This window comes from Mobula hypostoma, chromosome 16 (assembly GCF_963921235.1).
Source record: "Mobula hypostoma chromosome 16, sMobHyp1.1, whole genome shotgun sequence".
Taxonomy (NCBI): domain Eukaryota; kingdom Metazoa; phylum Chordata; class Chondrichthyes; order Myliobatiformes; family Myliobatidae; genus Mobula; species Mobula hypostoma.
In genome coordinates this window covers 54,710,824-54,726,788 of record NC_086112.1, presented here as the reverse complement: position 1 = coordinate 54,726,788, position 15,965 = coordinate 54,710,824, and the positions used below count along the sequence as shown (strand labels likewise).

The 15,965-nt window shown below is 40.5% G+C and overlaps 1 protein-coding gene across 4 annotated transcripts in view; it reads right to left on the bottom strand.

Moving 5' to 3' along the window:
* kank1a (KN motif and ankyrin repeat domains 1a) overlaps positions 1 to 15,965 on the bottom strand; it is a 274,650-nt gene that overhangs the window by 133,652 nt on the left and 125,033 nt on the right. The gene's annotated exons all lie outside the window — the stretch shown is intronic.

Below are 15,965 nucleotides of genomic sequence, written 5' to 3'. Positions count from 1 at the left end.
ATCGTTCATCATTATTAAGCTATCGCCGCACTACGAGTTCGTTCTAGTCCACGGCACAGCTATAGAATATTGCACGTGTGTATTACCTTGTTTAACATTATCAAGAGTAATTGATGATGATATATTCAGGTACACAATGATTCTGTATTGATTCAGCTATCTGTTTTACTTAATTTTCTGCCGTTCCATTAAGTTTTCTCATTAAGAATCCTGAAGAACTCTTCTGGCTCAGATGATTTTTGAGAAGGTGTTTAATTCCCTGCCTAGCTACGTATGCAACACCAGTAGAGAAACAATTGAGCACAACTGGAAAAAGCACTTTTAAAAACTTGGTAAGCTACGATGATAAAGGCCTCAAAGAAAACCATTATACAGAGAACACAAATTTGAAGCATTAAAGAAAAAAAATCAAATAGCACTTGCTAAATGTTACATTTTCTCCATACTGATAACAAATTTAAATCAAAGTAAATTCTATCAAAGGACTGTAACCTTTCATTACCTCTCATCGGATTCAACGTCAGAACTTGCACATCACCATGACAACTGAGTAAGTGATCCAGTTAAAAGTTAGAGCAGGGTTTGAAATGTAATTCTGTACTATCATGTGCAAGTCAAATTACTCAAATACAATCAAGCTCCTTGTAATTTATTCGGAGATAAAACCTGAGTTTAACAAGATAGCAAGTACCACTGGATGTGTACAAAAAAACCCCCAAATTTACATGCTTGGCTAACTTACAATAGCTATCAAAGAAGTCACGGTTAAACACGTGGTCAACAGTCTAATGTGTGCGCAAGGCTGCAACAGATGAACTGACAACTGAGCTCAGGTTAGCAGAAACATCTGCTCAACATGTAAATCCAACTGCAATGCACAGAAGCACTGTCAACTCAAACAAGGGAGGCACGTGATCTAGAAATATTTCTAATACGCGATATAAAATTGGACAAAAGACAAGCTATTGTATTTTGAAGATGTTGATACTGCTCACTTCTACTGTTTGCATCATTTGGTTTCTGTCCTTCTTTGTCTGTTGGCACTGGGGGTTGGTCTATTTTTTTCTAATTTGGGTTATTTTGGGTTCCTCGCTTTGAGACTGCCTGTTAAGCAAACAAGTCTCAAGGTTGTATAACTTATACATTCATTGATAACAAATGCACCTTGAATATTTGAATCTTTTTCCAGCCACTACTGTCTTTCTACAAATACTTTTCTGTGGAATATAGACAGGTAGCTTTTTCAATTAACATAATGCCAATCGCATGCATCTTATACAACACCTTCGATGGAATGAAGCATTCCAAAATGCTGAATGGGACATTATCAAACTAAAGTTGACAAAAAGGGTCCGGACTATCTGTCAAAAAGCTTTGCCAATGGACGAGTAGTGATAGGGGCAAGAGCCAGGTGAAATCATGTGGTCTTGCAGGTTGGCAGGTCACCAGGAATCAGTGTGACTCAAGACTGTGCATTGTTTGCCAGAGAATGCAGTCAGTGGCTCAAACCAAAAACAGTGATTGCAACCTACCTGCCTAATGTTCACTTTGGAGGAACTATTTGCTCACCTTGTATTGGATGTTGGAGGATGTGATGTTACTTAGTTGAGACAACTTTCAGCAAGAGCGAATTAGGCATCATGGCAGTACACATAGATCATGGCATGGTTCTTCAATTACTTTCCTAATGGTATCATGTAACTGAAAAACAGGAGGGAAATCATGGACAGAGTTTTGAAAACTGAGGCTCTAATGGAGCAGGAAGGGAAATCTTTGGAGGCCATTTGTTGCATATGACCAAGTAGAACAGAATGGATACATGAGACATTTAGTCATCACAAACCAATGCTTCTTCAATGTATTGTTTACATTGTTCTGTTAGCTCTTGCTTCAATCATAGTTTCCTGGAAAGTCTCTCTTCTTTGTACTTCTCTTTTCCAGGCTATGCATCCCAATTTATTGCATCTTTAAAGTCAAAATGCTTACAAATCCATGAAAAATTTTCTGCCATTTCACCCTCTATTTGAAAAGTAACATTGATTACTAGTGACTAGTGTTTTAGCTAAATAAACATCAGTGCAACAGTCAAGACACGGGAAATTCTACACATGTTGGAAATCTTGAGCAACACACAAAATGCTGGAGGAACTCAAAAGGTCATTTAGCATCAATAGGGAAAATAAACAGACTGTGATCCTTCATCAGAGCTTCTGGTTTCTGCCTACTTCCTTTTGTCCTGATGAAGTGTTTTGGCCCAAACGATTGACTGTTTATTCTGCTGCATAGTTTCTCCAGCATTTTATGTGCGTTGCTCAAAATTTCCAGCACTTGAAAATCTAATTTCTTTGAGAAGTACAAGATTTTATTCACACAGAAACATCTTCTGGAGAGCGAGTCTGAGAGCATCACATCCTCCTGAGACAATATTTTATAATTTTTAAAATATAAATAACTATGATTTCAACGGCTAAAATTACCTATTTAACGTTAATATTTTGAATATGGTAAGGCAACTTTGCAGAATTGCACATTTGCAATGTTAGTGCATCCCAACTAGAACTGCTTTGAATATTCAGTACTGGTGTCTCTTCTAAGCACAAATTACAAACAACCAAAACATATCCCTTTTGGAACAGTGTTGACGGATGGCTCTCTGAATACGCAACTAACCAGAATATTAATTGACAGAAGAGACCTGATCTGAACTACTGCGCAGGTTTATTTGTGAATATATACAGCAGCTCTTCTGCTTAGGAACACGTGATGCCTTCAAACTGCGTTATGACTGTCCAATCAATCAGAAAGAGAAAGAAAAAAATTCTGTTGTTGTCAAATCATTTTGCTATTTGAAAATAGATACATAATGCACCCAAGACAATGAATCTGTTGATTAATCAGGGAGTCAAAGTTTATGGGGATAAAGCAAGAGAATGAGGTTGAGAAGGATAATAAATCATCCATAGTGGAACAGCCAACAGACTCCATAGGATGAATGGCTGAACTCTGCTCCTAGTTCTTATGCTCTCATAAATCCCTTATTGTAATGTCAACATGTTATATGTTACTCTAACCAGAAAAGTCTGGTTCCTTGATTCAGTCTGAGTAAGCCTGATGTAGGTAGATGCCCAAGTTTATGATAACTGTTTTATATAATGGGCAAGTTCTTGTTTTGTGGTCGTACAGCACAAGACACAAAAATACAGACGCAGATACACACATAGCAGTGACTTGAAAACAAACCAAAACCACAGAGACTGAGTACAGGAATTTAAACTGTATGACAAATAGCCAAGTTCTAAGTTGGAAAAAGTTTGTTCCATCCTTTATTACAAAACTAATAAAGACAGACGATCTTATAGTGATAAAAAAAGTAAAACTAAATTAGTGATATAGTGAAGAGTAATTAGTGTTCAAATTAGCGTAATTAAGCAGTTAACAAAAAAAGTAATTGCTGGCTGCCTCCAACTCTCAACTAAAACTAAACTAAGACAAAACATGAATATGTAACTATACTCATTTGCTTCTATCACAGCCCAATCCCCGTGACAAATTACCCATAATAAACATGCCACACAAAATACAATACAGACAGAAAAGAGACACATGGCTCCTGCAACATGAATACAACAAAGGAGCATCAGAGAGGTAGTGTTCATAGACCTTCAGAAATCTGATGGCAGAGTGGGAGAAGCTGCTTCTGATTCAACCAATGTGGATTTCAGGCTCTTGTATCTCCTTCTTAATCCCAGTAATGAGAAGAAGCAATGTCCCAGATGGACAAGATCCTCAATGACAGATAGTGCCTTCTTGAGGCATCGCCTTTTAAAAAATATCGATGATGGAGAGGCTTGTGCCTGTGTCGGAACTGGTTGAGTCGACAACTCTGCAGTGTCTTGTGATCCTGTGTGCTATAGGCTCCATACCAGGTCATGATACAATCAGTCAGAATGGTCTCCACTGCACATCTACAGAAATCTGAAAGAATTTTTGGTGATATACTTCTTTTTCCACAGCTGTACCACCAATGCGTTGGGCACAGGATAGACCCTCCAAGGTGGTGGCACCCAGGAATTTGAGATTGCTCATCCTTTCCAATGCTGAATTGCTGCATGTTCTCGCAACTTTCCTTCCAGAAGCCCACAATTAATTGCTTCGTCTTGCTGACATTGGGTATGAGGTTGCTACTGCGACATGACAACATCAGCCAAAGTCAAATTTATTGGCATAAGCACAAATACAAGTATGCACTGATGAAAAGTAAAACCTACCAACAGTAGTATCTCAGGTTCATACCATCATACAGGTAGCATTCACAAAATAGTAAACAAATTACACATGTCTTTTACATGTCAATACTATTAGAACGAAGTGGTCATAGTGTTGCTAAAATGCAGTGATGAGGGTTTTGTTGGCTGGTTCAGGAAACAAATGGTTGAAAGGAAGTACTGTGGCTGTTCTTGTGGGACCTCAGGCTACCCAATAGCAGATGGTGGCCATGTGCATTGCATTAGGAACAGATTACTCAAGCTGCTGTCCCATTTAACAAAATCAAGGCTAACTTGCCTGTGATGTCAATGCCACGTTTCTACTTACCTTCAGTAAACATTCACTCCCCTGGATGTCAATGCTATCTACCACTGCCATCAGTATTCAAAAGACTGCTTCCACAAGCTTTTGAGGAAAGTAATTCCAAAGATTCAAGATCCTCTGGGAAAAACGACGATTCTCAGTTCGGACAAACAAGTTGCATTTTACAATTGTGACCCTCTTAGTTCTGGATTGTCCTTCAAGAAACATCCTCTCTACCATCAAGACCCCTCAGGATCTTCTTCATAGGATTGCTAGGATGCCAGCGGATATTTCAAAGCGCTGTGTTTTTTGTTATACACATTCTTTGTACTATGTGAACAAAATAGTTCTTTAATGCATGCAAATAGCCATGTTGAATTTTAAAACAAGTAGCCAGAAATTTGAATTAAATGTGATCATGGAAATATTGTTTTTAAAAGGGACAGCTAATTTCAATTCAAAGGATATAACCACATGCTTTGTAGAACATAGTCACAAGGTTTTATAAAAATTCTTGATTTCCAAATTCTCCTGCCAATACTTTGCATTGCTGCCAAAATCTGCACTTCATTTTAAATAGACAAAACAATATGTCACTTAGTATCAAAAGTGTAGGAAGGTAGCCAGTGAACAAGCAGCCAAGACATGCGCAGAAATCTACAACCAACAATCATTCCGCAGCCGCTTGTGGGACAAGCCTCATGTGCAGCAGGCAAGTGGGTGTGTTATTAAAGCCCTCATATGCAGTAGGGAAAACTACCAATGTTCAACCATCTTAACAGGAGAATTAGACCCAGAGTTTAGCTTTTGTTTAACATTTCTTTTAATATGCCCTAGCAGTAAACACTTGAAGAAATAGAAGCATGTTGATTGTATGACAAAGCCTCTTCTTAAAGGACCCTTCCACCAATGGATAGCTCCTTGATATCCTGCGAAAAGTACCTTACGTTGCAGTGCTTCTCACCTGATAGCAGTATTCATATTTCTACCGTCATCCCTGTAAACCTTTGTATTAATTTTCTCCTGCATTTCAACCTTCTTGTTAACATTACACAAAGACTAGTACTCTGGAGTTCTGGGTTTGCCAAAAGATCTGTGCAATGCAGAAAGCTTGTGCTGCAATTGCCTAGACAACCACCTTCAGCTGCTTATCAATGCGCTTCCCTCCATCAAAAGCGGGGGCGTTTACTGATGATTAACTATCTCAGTTCTATTATTTCTCTGATAATTAAGCTATTCATGTCAACATGCATGAACATGAACTGCAAGTGGCAAGTAGCATTTACGCTACATAGGAAAAATATTAAATGCTGGAAGAGGTTTAGAGAACCACGTTAGTGGCTTATGACAATAACAGCATCCTATATCTGCTGTAGATTAGAAACTGGGTGGACGCAGTAAAGGCATTTCACTTGTGGGAGAAGAACTAGGGGTCAGTGCTCAAATGCAAGGCATTGCTCATTATTTATTTATTGAAATAAAGTCCGGAATAGGCCCTTCCTCCCCTTCCAATCCACATCACCCAGCAACCCCTGATTTAACCCTAGCCTAATCATGAGACAATTCACAATGACCAATTCTCCATTAACTGGTACATCTTTGGACAGTAGGAGGAAACCCATATATTCCATGGTGAGGACTGTGGTGGCTCATGAGAGAGAAAAAAAAATCTCACCTCATTCTCAAGGACCACAAGTCTTTCAAAGTCTTTCTCAATGGCCAGTAAGAGTTTGGGCATTTTTGAGGCAGAGCTAAGCTAATTCTTGAGAAGCAATAGTGTATTGAAGTTGCAATCATCTCTCCCCCCTTTTTTTTAAACTGGCCATCTCCCCTGTATTGTTCAGTCCAGATGAACAGATTCGGCCTGAAATGACAGTTGTCCATGTCCCTTGGTAATGCTGCCTGATTCACTGAACTCCTCCAGCAGATGGATTCTTTCTGCTTCAGATTCCAGCACCTGCAGTTTCTCGTATCTCCAGAATATAGCACTTATCCACTGACAGCTGTCATGTGTGACACCAAGCAGAGCTACCGGACGGATGATGCTAATGAGAGAGATAACGGAAGACAATGGAGAAACATTCAAAATGTTAATGAGAGAAGAGAGAGAGATTAACAAGAAAGGAACACAATTCAGATATTGACAGACCGCTTGCTTTGAAGCTGAACTGTTTGAAGTTTGATGGACAAGTGATACCCCAGCAGGGGGATAAAAAGAGCAGGTTTGCTAAGGTATGAGATGCCACGAGACCCTGGAAAGGGCAGTGTGCCCCCTCAAGTTGGTGGGAGTTTGGAGGACCAGTTCGCGGAAATTGGTCAGAGGCCCGCAGGATGTAAAGGTACAATCGGTGGGAACCTAAGTGTGTGTCCGCCCTTGCCTGGTGCTGGGTTCACCGCGGAAGAACGATCGTATCCGGAACGGAGGGGTCATAGTTGGTGACCACAGCGGGATCAGAAGACATCAAAAGGTCTGCCCGAAACCAACTGCATCTCTCTCTCTCCACCCCCCCCCAACGGTACAACAACAGCGATTACTTCGAACAGCACTAAACTGAACTGAACTCTGCTTCACTTAAGACTGATCATTTTACCGCTAGACTGCGATAGAGCTTGGTTGATTCCTATTACCCTATTTCTGTGTATATGTGTGTATTATCATTGCTAACCTGTTACATTTATATCCTTACAATTAGTGTACTGTATTACTTATTTCTTTAATTAAACTTTATTAGTTCCTAGTAATCACAGACTCCAACGAGTGTTCCATTTCTGCTGGTTTGGCAACCCAGTTACGGGGTACGTAACACAGCCAAAAGCCATAATTTAAGTTTTGGATACAGAACTTAAAAAGTATTTTGACTTCCAAAATCTTGCATTAGAACCATGTGAAAATCATTAAAATCTTTGTTGTTCTCTCCTGTTACTTTGTTCAACTGAATGTTCAACCAATTCTTAGTAACAATATCATCCTAATTATATTTTTTTTTCTTTAGTTCGGAGTATAATTATTTAATTATCAAGTCAGACAACCTGACATTGTCATGTGCACAATAGGATACAACAACTTCATAAAACTGATCTAGTAACAATTTCACATATGCAATTAGACAAGCTGGGGGGAAAAAACTCTAAATGTTTTAACTTTAATAGTTATAAAGCAAGGAAATGAGTGCTCAGATACTGCTGACCCAGTGCGTCTTACAAAGTAAAGAAAGCTCAGCAAAACGTGTGTTTTCTGAGGAGGCCGAAGACAGCTGGCCTTTTGCACATCCACGCTAACATCACTCTACAGATGTAAAGAGACAGCACCCTGACAAGCTGCATTAATGCTTAGTACTGCAGTGGACAGGAAGGCTCTCCACTGGGTAGTCAAAACTGGCCAACGCATCAGCCTGTCCATCATCAAGGACATATATACAGAAAGGCACTGGTGCCCACCCACCCTGCTCATGGACTATTTGTCACACTCCTATCACGGAGAAGGCTAGGTAGCATCCATGCCGGGACAACCAGAAACAAACACAGTTATTTTCCCCAAGCAGTAAGGCTGATCAACACCTCCACCCCTACTTTATTATTTCATGTCAGCCACCTTATGTATAACCTAGCATCACTTTATGTACATGCAATGTACATAAGCTATCTTATGTATTTATTTTGTTTTATTGTTCTTTATCTTGTTTTTGTTGTGCTACATCAGATCCGGAGTAACAATCATTTTATTCTCCTTTATACTTGCATAGAGGGAAGGACATTAAACAAGCTTGAGTACCTTTTACTGAGAAAATCAGCTCACCAAGCAGTTATGAGAAAGTTACAGTCCATTTAAAATATGAGACTTCTTTGATCTGTCATACAGCAAAATGGCAAGTCAGTGTGTTCTTGATGTGACTTTGATAAGCATTCATTATAGCAGAAGCTCAGAACAGGACACATCCTTCTTGAAATGCTGTTTATGGGCCCAGCCCAGATAAAACCCACATATCCTTTGAGTTCAATACCATGATTAATACCAGCAACGACAAACAGTTATGATTTTAAAACTGCGATCGGCATCTCCTTGGAACCACACTAGCACAGTCCAAAGCCACTGGCACAAGATGAAAGCATGCTCCTTATTAAGTACAGCAAAAAATGGAGTTATCTTGTACCATTATTCACTCAGATCAAACATTGGCTTTCATGGTGCATCATATATGACAATTCTCTACCAACATGAATGACATCTGAAGATTGCCCCATGACAAAGAAACTAAAAATCATTAAGTATAAAACAAATTACTGTTGGAATGTGTCTTGCTTTCCGCAGCCCTAAACAGTTACTGTCAAAAAAAAAGTTGCATCCAACAAATTTGATAGACTTCATTAAAAAAAAAGTTAGTCATACAATGGTATACCTCGATTTTCAGGGAATCTTTGAAATTCTTCACAATGTAATCTTACAAAATTGTTAGAAAGATTGAATTGAATTGACTTTATTACTTACATCCTTCATATACATGAATAAAAATCTTTGCATTACGTCTCCATCTAAACATGCAATGTGCAACTATAGTAATTTATATTAAATATTATGTACAACAGGAGTCAATATAACATAGAAATACAGTTGTTTCAGCATGAATTAATCAGTCTGATGGCCTGGTGAAAGAAGCTGTCCTCGACCCGCTGGTGCTGACTTTAATGCTGCGCTACCGTTTCCCAGATGGTAGTAGCTGGAACAGTTCGTGGTTGGGGTGACTCGGGTCCCCGACGATCCTTTGGGCCCTTTTAACACACCTGTCTTTGTAAATATCCTGAATAGTGGGAAGTTCACATCCACAGATGAGCTGGGCTGTCTGCACCACTCTCTGCAGAGTCCTGCGATTGAGGGAAGTGCTGTTCCCATACCAGGCAGTGATGCAGCCAGTCAGGATGCTCCCAATTGTGCCCCTATAGAAAGTTTTTAGAATCTGGGGGGCCATCCCAAACTTCTTCAACCATCTGAGGTGAAAGAGGCACTGTTGTGCCTTTTTCACCACACAGCCAGTATGTACAGACCACGTGAGATCCTTGGTGATGTCTATGTTGAGGAATTTAAAGCTGTTCACCCTCTCAACCCCAGATCAATTGATGTCTATAAGGGTTAGCCTGCCTCCATTTCTCCTATAGTTCACAACCAGCTCCTTTGTTTTTGCGACATTGAGAGAGAGGTAGTTTTCTTGAAACCACTGTGTCAGGGTGACGACTTCTTCATTGTAAGCTGCCTCAATATTACGTGAGATCAGGCCGATCAGTGTAGCGCCATCAGCAAATTTAAATAGCAGATTGGAGCTGTGGGTGGTGACACAGTCATGGGTATACAAAGAGTAAGGGGGGGGGGGCTTAGTACACAGTCCTGAGGGGCACCTGTGTTTGAGGGTCAGGGGGCAGAGGTGAGGGAGCCCACTCTTACAACCTGCTGGTGATCTGACAGGAAGTCCAGGATCCAGCTACACAAGGCAGGGTGAAGGCCGAGGTCTCTGAGCTTCTTGTTGAGCCTGGAGGGAATTATGGTGCTGAATGCTGAACTGTAGCCCAAGAACAGCATTTCTGAAAAGAAATTTACTACTGCACTTTGGATGAGGTTTTCTTTTCGTCTCTACCCTAAAATTCAGCATATTGGCAAAATACGTCACCGTCTAATGCTTACTACATGATAGCACAAAAACCATGACCCTAACCAGTGGCCCCCAATGAGAGACAAACTCAGTGCCAGCGTCAAACAAATTTGCGTCATCGGCGTAATAATTTTTTTCCTCCAAATCTTTCTCTGCACAATGTTTTCATCTCACCTCTCACAAGCTTCCCACTGGAGTGGAGCTGAACTACAGGACTAATGGTGAACTAACAAGTCAGTTTCACCACCACAGAGCCAAGAACTTACTGCCTTCCTGGAGTCAAACTATGGTCTGAAGAGACACAGGGAAACCAAACTAAAGCACTTTGTTCACTGAAGCATAAGGGAGAAGATGAATCTTACACTGAAGATCTACAAAAGTCCTCGACCAACCTGCTCACTGGGCTTGAAGAATTACAGATCCATAGCCAGTCTCTGGAAAATGTGAACAACTTCCCATATCTCAGGAGTAACCCCTCAGTGATCGTATCTGGCAGGTGACAGGTAGGGTGGGGTGGGGAGAGAAAGTTTTAATTTTGAATCCACTTTTTAAACTTGACTGGAGACTAAGCGATGATCCCAACTTGGATTTGGACAGAAAATCTTTGCAGTAGATGGGAACTTGATTATTTTGTGTTCTTTCCCTGTTGTGATGCAGGAACATGTTCATGAATGTATTTAGAAGTCATTTTTATTGTGAACTTCTGCTTAAAACTTGGAAGTTGGATGTTAAAATTCTTGTATTGAAGGTATGTTTGGGGAGACGTGAATGTGGTACCTGGGTGACATGACCTATCCAGCGGAAGAGTTGGCATTGCTTTATCATGATGGAGATACTCCTCATGTTGGCCTCCTCCAGTACACTGTATTAGTGTGTCTATTCTTCCATCTCATCCTCAAAATCTTTTGCAAAGATCTTTAGTGCTATTGTTCCAGGGCTTTCAGGAGTCTACTGTAGGTGGCCCATGACTCAGTTCCATACAGTAATGTAGGAAGAACAACTGCTCTATAGACCAAAAGTTTTGTTTGGACTTGTAGGTCATGGTCTTCAAAGATTCTTTTCCTTAATCTTGCATAGGCTTCACTAGCCCTACTCAGGCAGTTATTGATCTCTGAGTCAATATATGCTTATGACAAGAAAATGCTGCCAAGGTATAGAAAGAGGTCTACATTTTCAAGGGCAATATCATCAACTTTTATGGAGGGCTGAATGGACATTTACAAAATGGAGAAGATAACAGCACCTGTTAATCATAAGTTGGATTAATTTGATTCATACTGGGAAAAATGGTTTAACTATATAACACCTCATAGGCCTGATTTTATTCTCACAAGTCAATGAATATGTTGTAAAAAATAAGATCACTCCCTACTTTGTACATAGTTTTCTTCTTTCATTTGTTCTTTCTTTCCTCTCCTTTCTATAAGTGTATACAGATAAATATTATGCAGAGATTTGTGACAAATATGATATGATATTTTTGAACAGTATCTGAACTACATCTCATGGAAATGTTTGTTTGATGATGAACTTCAATAAAAAAATAAATTGCAAAAAAAAAGAAAACAAGACCCAAGGCCTTATATGCCTTACAAAGGCATTCAGGACACAACAGAGGTCTCCTTCAGAGTGTGCTGCAATGGTGTGATCATCTGCTTGCTGGAGCTGCATGATGATAAGTGGGGGTGCTAACCATGCTCTTGGCCTTGAATCGGTTGAGGTTGAAAGCTCATCATCTATTCTATACACGATTGGGATGGCCTTGGTCAAATGATGCAGCCCTGTTCGACTCCTGCCTTAGCAGTGAAAGGTTCAGATTTAACATCACTTTGCTGAATACTGTGGCTGATATGCCGTCTTGCAGTAGCTTCAGTATTCATAAGTACTTGTCAGGGCAGCTATGTCTTGATAGTATACAGCAGAGAGTGTGACGGTCTACTGATTCAAATGCCTTTGTTACATCTATGACAGCCAAGTGCAAGGGGAGCCTTTGCGACAGCGTTTTTCATGTAATTGGCATGCTATGAAGATCATATCTGCAATAACTCCGGATGGGCAGAAACCACACCATGATTCAGGGAGTGCTTCTTCAGACAGTGGAAGGAGTCAGCCGACAGGGGTATGTGCAATCACCTTGCCTGTTCCTGACAGGAGGGAGATGCCGAAATTATGGAGGACACATTTCGCTTTTACAAAAAAAGACCCTCGCTTTAAACTTGTTTACCCTGAGAAAGACTACAATGACCATGGAGCCTTGCGTGGGCAGGTGTGTGCGCATGTGCGTTGTGCCCGAATTGCAGAGCAACACAGACACACCAACGCACAAGTATAAATGCTCACAACGCGCGGAGGCCACTTGCGTAGGTTACGGCGTCATGTTGACGCACAAGTATAAATCAGCCTTAAATGTGACTCAATGCTGGGAAGGACCTTTCTTGTGATGGACTGAATTGTATCCACAACACGACATGAGAAGTTCATCTAGGCCATCTGGCCTTAGGTGGGGAACCTCATCAACTAGATTTCCAACCAGTACTCACTTTGCAGAGGTAGGTAGATACTTGTGGAATGCAATACTGACTCTTGTTTTGAAAACACAATAGCCAATCACAGGGGTTCCAAATTTGGGGTCCACAGAACCCTTGGCATAAAAAAAGTTGGTAACCCCAGACCTATCCGGATACTAATGAAAGTTTGACACTGGGATTCTGTACCCCCCGAAGTGAACTGGAAATAAAGGAATTGTCACATTTTGCTGGTGCCACTGTCTGTCCAAATGCAAACTGGAACACAATGAAGATCTCAGACAAACAGTGAATGTCATAGTCAGTTCAAGTCCAACTGGGTTACTGCCCAAAATGGCCAAGCCAAGAGAATAAAAATCCCTATATTGGGTGCAAATTTTCAGTCTTATTTAGAGTCACAGGAAAAATGCATGGACCATGTGATACTATTAATACTTATGAAAATTTCATCAAAGATTTCGATCAATTTTGTGCACATAGTAACTACAGCTGAGCTTTATGCTGGATGGTTATTATCCAAATAGAAATTTGAAAAAGTGTTTTGCTCTCGGTCTCCCTACTCGCTTCCATAAACAATCTTAAAATAGAATCAAAGCTCTTGGTTACATTCAAAATATTCACAGTTCTAGCTTGCATCCAGAATTTAATTCTTCCTTAACTCCCAGGGGCATCATTCCACAGTTTGTGGCCAGTTTCCATTTCAGAATTGTGGCTGCTTATCCTGTCCTATTGGCAAATTGAAGGAAATTTTAAATTATTAACAAGAAAACTGCAATCTACACTTCTCTACCACATCAGCCAAAAAATTGTCCTGCCAGCAATGACTCAGCTGTGCAGCTTGACAAGTAACAGGAAGGATTTTGCAGATGGAATTCAATCTGGAAAAGTGTGAAGAGATACACTATGGAAGGTGAAACTTTAAAGCAGAGTTCAGGGGTTAATGGCAGGATTCCTCGCAGTGTGGAAGAGCAGAGGGATCTTGGTATTCGCATCCATAGATCTCTCAAAGTTGCTGCACATGTTGGTAGGGTGGTTAAAAAGGTGTTTGGTGTGTTGGCCTTCATTAGCCAGGGAATTGAGATCAAGAGCTATGAGATAATGTTGCTCTATTAAACTCTGGTTAGCCCACACTTGGAGTACTGCATTCAGTTCTGGTCACCTCATCATGAGGAGAATGCAGAAGCTTGAGAGAAGGCGCAAAGGAGATTCACCAGGATGATGCTTGGATTAGAAAGCATGCCTTAGGATAGTTGAGCAAACTAGCTCTCTTCTCTTTGGAACAAAGAGGGATGAGGGGTGACTTGATAGGTGTATTAAATAAGAGGCATACACAGAGTAAACAGCCAGAGACCTCCCCCCACCCACAGTTCAGAAATGGTTAATACAAGGGGGCTAACTTTAAGGTGATTGGAGGAAAGTACAGGGGTGATGTCACAGATATACACAGAGAATGGTGGGTGTGTGGAACGACTGCCAGGGGTGTGGGTGTTGGCAGAGGCAGATACATTAGGCACTTACAGACTCCTAGCTAGCCCTCTACAATCCAAGTGCCTATGTGGGAGGGGAGAATTAGATTGATCTTAGAGCAGGTAAAATGTTCACACAACATTATGGGGTGAAGGGCCTGTAATGTGCTGTAATTTTCTATGCTCTATGTAATGTGCTGTAATTTTCTATGCTCTATGTACACCCTTATCAGAAAAAAAATTACTTGCTACCAGGCACAACTTTGAGGTTTAAAAAAAAGTAAATTGACCTTTAGATGGCCCAAACATAGTTTGATAAAGATCAAAGTGTGTGGGCTCCATTTATATGTTTACAGGAAGCAGCCATTCCCAAAGTTACTTTTTTCTCCCAGAAAAGAATTAGGCATCACATAAGTAAAATGAAAGTGGAAATTTTGAATAAAGTATTTATAAAACCAAAACAATCGGCAACACTATCATTTAACGATCAATACATGGGAAGAATATGGTTCAGAAAATTATTTTGCCAGATTCTCAGAGTAGGCTGAATTCTGCATTTGCTATGATAGCAAAAATCAAATCAGCACCTTTGCAAAGCTATCAGCAAATTTAGATCTGTTGCACAAGGTGAGGAATACTAAACCATAATGGGCGCTTAGCAAACCCTTTGCCTTTCAAAAATAGATTGCAATTCACACATTTCTACATATTGGATTTTTACAATAATGTATTTGTTACCTTATGCCACATCTTCAGTGTTCTACTATTTTTTTTAAAACTAAATATTCAATGCTTTTAGATGCTCCTGACTACTCTGAAGTTTGATGGCACCAAAAGGTGTTGAATGTCAGGGGGCTCCTTTGAACCAATTCCAAACTGCAATTAGCACTAGGGAAGTTTACATCATAGCTGGAAAAAGAAGAACTGTAAAGTTGAAGCAATTGCTACCAATTACATTGTCTAATAGTGACTTAAAAAGATCTACAACTAAGATCTCACCAGAATTTACAATGCATTTAAATAGCAAACATTTATGTATTTCACTTTTCAACCTTAACATAATGTGATCAGTTGGTAAAAACCTGGCACTGACACAAAAATCATAGTATTTCACATATGTATTCCATACTTATAGCATTCCCCAGGGCACCAGCAGCCCAATTTAAAATACAAGCTCACCACATAACTTAGGCTTCTGATAAGAACATTCCAACATGTCAGCCTCCAGTACTGCCATAATGAGGGGACCATTGGGTAGGAGGAGCAACACCATCTGGTTACTCTTCAACTTGGTGGCATGAACATCAATTTCTTCAACTTGTGGTAATTTTGCTCCCCCTCCCCCTTCTTTCTACCATCCGGAACTCCCAGTGAGGCTCCTCAATACTGGTGCAGCCCAATGTGCATCGGGGGACCGCTTTGTCGAGCAATTTCACTCCATCTGCAAAAAGCAGAATTTCCCAGTGGCCAAACATTTTAATTCCAATGCCCATTCCCATTTGATATGTTGGTCCACAGCCTGCCCGGCTGCCATGATGAGGCTACTCTCAGGTTGGAGAATGGAGGAACATCACCTCATATTCCATCTGGGTAGCCTCCGACCTGGTGGCATGAACATCGATTTATCCCAGTGATCTTCCCCCTCCCCCCTTCTTCACTTCTCCCATCTGTCTCTCCTACCTCTTTTCCTCACTTGCCTGTCACCTCACCCGGACCCCCTCTTCCTCCCCTTTCTTCCATAGTACACTCTCCTTTCCCATCAGCTC